Below are 4,085 nucleotides of genomic sequence, written 5' to 3' on the forward strand. Positions count from 1 at the left end.
TTTCTTGGTCACATTTCCTTTGAGGAAACTAGCAACGTTCTGTCTGCTTCTAGAGCTAAAGCAAAAGTTCTACAACATTTAGTAGGAACCAACATCCTGCTCCCCATATCTACATATATGGATTCAAAGGCAATTTTTACTTACCAAGATAGCTAGTTGAAGGCAGAAAATCAAAATGATGGGGGCTGGTGGGTATTTTTTAATCTGAGATTATTATGTGTTACGTTTAATGTGAAAGCTATCATCAATTCCTTTGCTCAATCATAATACATAATCCAATTACAAAGATGGGAATAAAATTTCTATGTGACTTTGTGGCACATGATTTATCCATACAAAAATCTAAAAACCTGAATGGCACAGGGTGCCTGTTACTAACTATGCCCTGAATATAGTATACTATATACTATAGTATAGTATATTATTATAGTATACTATAATATACTATATGTAGGGCATATACTATAATATAGTATAATACTATACTAACTATACCCTGAAAAGAAGGTCAAATTATCTTTTAAATAAAGTCCCAAAGGTGTTTTTTTTCAAAGGCATCTGGACTTTCTTTTCTCTTGAAGACATTTCACTTCTCATCCAAGAAGCTTCTTCAGTTCTCTTGGATGGGAAGTGAAATGTCTCCAAGGAAAAACAAAGGAAGGCCAGTTGCCTTTTGAAGAAGCACCTTTGGAACAACCATGGCCTGGATGACTGGCTGAGAATCTCCACAGACCTTTAAACAAACAAACAAACAAACAAACAAACAAACTTTAAATTAAAAATTAAATAATTAATTAAATCATTAAACCATTAAATAAATAAAGATTTTATATGTTTTAAGCACAATTAATAGGAGTTGCCTATTAAGGATTTACTCAAATGTCCTGCTGTAAGTCAGCTGCCTTGTCCTACCTAGTGAGAGGGCCCTCATAAGTGGGACCTATCCCACTTACATTTTCTCTTGTGCTAAAACAACAGTGGCCTGTCTATGCCATTCCAGTATCACATATGATCCTGCACATAAACAGCTCTTTGCGACTTGGGAGTATCAGCAGTGTTAAGGATAAGCTTGGTTTAAAAGAATCTTATCTTCAAATCTTTCTTGACTTGAACTGAAGTCTCATTTCTTATCTTTTACAAAGTGATCCCTCCCACCTAAAATAACGTGAAGGATCCACCACTTCTTCCTGCTGTATGTTTGAATTATGTCCCAAATCAGCCCTCCCTAACCTGGAGCTCCAGATGTGTTAGACTACATTTTCAAGTTTTCCTTTCATTTTCTTAACAACCATAATAAAAAACACTTTAACTTTGAATCTAATCCACGTGATGCCTTGACTTCTGCAATGACTTACAACCATAATTCTGGGCTCAATTACAGGCGTACCTTGAGGATTACCTATGATGAATTTTGATAAGCAATTGCAGCTTAGGGCGATAGTTTATTCTTTAGGCTCTTTGCAGCCTAACCTACCAAAGGCTCTTACCTCTTACTTACTTTTGTGCCTTTGGGCTTCCTGGAACAGCATCTGAGAGCTCAGCTCATGTTGCTGAGCATTTAACAATAACAATGATACTTAGACTTATATACTGCTCCATAGTGCTTTACATTACAGCACACTCTCTGAGCGATGTACAATCTCAGCATATTGCTCCCAACAATCCTCATTTTACCAACCTGGAAAGGATGGAAGGCTGAGTCAACCTTGAGCCTTGTCAGGATCGAACTCCTGGCTGTGAGCAGAGTTTGCCTGCAATACTGCATTCTAACCACTGCACCACCCAGGCTCTTTAGGGCAGCTCTAGCTTGAGATGATGTGGATCTCTCTTCCGCATGGAGAAGCGCTCACCTTCCCTGCGTGTCCGCCATATCCAGGCACCAAAGTTCATCTTTCCAGACTCCAAAGCGCTGATTTCCAAGACTCTCACAGCATCTGAGTGTTCTAAGTCCTTCTGGAAAAGCAGCAGCAGCCACCTGAGATGGAGGCAGGAGAGCTGTGGCAGAAGCCGAGAAAAAGAGCTTACCGTCCTAACCTCTCCCTTGACCAGGATCCCAACCCACTTTCCCATCTAGAGATGCTTTCTCAGCCAATCATGTCTGCTGCAAAAAGCTTGCTGGGTTTGACCCAAGCATTTATTTTGAATATTATGTTCCAAAGAAGGTAAGAGGTCTCTCAGGATGGACAGACTGTATTTCTTCCACTGTTTAATTGTCAGATCTGAAATGAGAGGGCAAGGCTTTCATGTCTAGGACCTAATTGCGGTCCTCTCTCTATGGTTTAGTAGTTAAAGTACTCTCTGTTCCTTCTTTGAACCGTCTAAAAAAGTAAAGCAGCATAAACAGGGCCGTGTCTGCTACTCTTCGCAGACGCCTGTTACTGTGGTTTACTTCTTGGTGGTGATATCTTGATTTTGCATTTGCCGTGTGTGCTGTGTACACGTTGGATCATGTGCGGGCCTGTTTTCTTTCTTTTTTTCTTTCTTTTTTTGTGAGCAACACCCAGTCAGCTCTCAACCCTTCTTAACAGTTGGGATTTGGGAGGAAAGTTTTGAGAGATGATGAGGAAAGGCACTAGCTATTGAAACAGCTAGGCAGCTCCAAACTCTTGGTCTGAAAGAGCCAAACTCTTGCCAAGTGGTCCTGCAGGCCAGTGCCCAGAGGCTAGAGGGGGCGGCCACCACTGCTGAAAGGACCTGGAGCCACCTTGCAGACCTAGCTTAATTCAGGTAGTAACCGTATTTATAGCTGAGACCAGAATTTATGTTGCTAAGCAAGACAGTTATTATTTTATGACCTTTTCTGCCGTGTTTGTTAAGCAAATCACTGCAGTTGTTAAGTGAATCACGCAGTCGTTAAGCGAATCCAGCTTCCCCATTGACTTTGCTTCTCAGAAGCCGGCTGGAAAGGTCACAAACGGAAATCACGTGACTTCGGGACGCTACAACCATCGTACATGCAATGCTGGTTGCCAAGCACCCAAAAGTGGATCATTTGTGACGAATGCTACATTCCTTGTAAGTGCGAGGACAGTTGCAAGTCACTTTTTCCCGGTGCTGTTGTAACTTTGAACGGTCACTGAACGAATGGGTGTAAGTCAAGGACTGCCCTTACTGGACCAGTAAAGACAATTTAAGGCTGGAATGGGTTGGGGATAAAATGAAAGCAATCTCATGGGGGCTACAGCAGAAAACCAGATGGTTCTGGGATATGCTATTCTTATGTGCAAATGGAGCCAAGGCCTCTGTTTGCAAACGAGAGTAGTTCTGCCTGATTAAAAGAGACTTAGGCCAGGTGCCCATTAGGGGGTCCTTACACCCAACTGTTGGAATTGTGGATACTTCTTCCTCCTCCAGTTTCTTCTTTTCTACTCAGCCCTCTCCCCCCCCCTACCCCCAATCACACTCCTTTTGATCATCCTCCTTTGCCAGGAAGCAGCAGAGACATTTCCCCAGACCCCCAACCCCAACCCCTGCTTTCTGTTCTAATATCTTCCATGTGAAAAATCAAGATAGTGGGCTGCACAGCTGCTTATCTCTGCCATGCTTTTGTGTTTTTTTTTTAACAAAGTTACTTTTTTGTAATTAAAAGTTTTTAAGGATTTTAAACAGGTGAAAAGAATGACCCAAGGCGTGTTCCTCCCACTGTATAACTCGAGACGGGAAAGAAAGAGAGCCAGAGAGCAAGAAAGCATACTCTGTGTGTGTGTGTGTTTGTGTGTGTGTGTGTGAAAAGCAAACACATAGAACAGGACTTCCTTTAAATTTGTTTAGAAGAAGCCTGCATGCTAGATTTTATTTTACTGTAAACTGCCCTGAGTTACCTTCTGGTAAGATAGGTGGTCAATAAATGTAATAAAATAAAAATAAATAAATAGATTTAGGAGCCTTCCGCAGAGTGGGACCTGGGAACTTGTACTTATATCTAGTGGTCTAGTCCTAATAGTACCTCTACCCTGCTCAGTTGCTGGCATCTGCCTTTTATGGCATTAAGAAATGCAGGTGAGCAGTCTTACAGCAGATGGTGGCATCTAGGTGACCACGTCTAATCTCAGGAAGCGAATTTAAGCCTGCCTTCATATTCAGAA

Source organism: Protobothrops mucrosquamatus, unplaced genomic scaffold (genome assembly GCF_001527695.2).
Source record: "Protobothrops mucrosquamatus isolate PMUCROS unplaced genomic scaffold, P.Mucros_1.0 scaffold710, whole genome shotgun sequence".
Classification (NCBI taxonomy): domain Eukaryota; kingdom Metazoa; phylum Chordata; class Lepidosauria; order Squamata; family Viperidae; genus Protobothrops; species Protobothrops mucrosquamatus.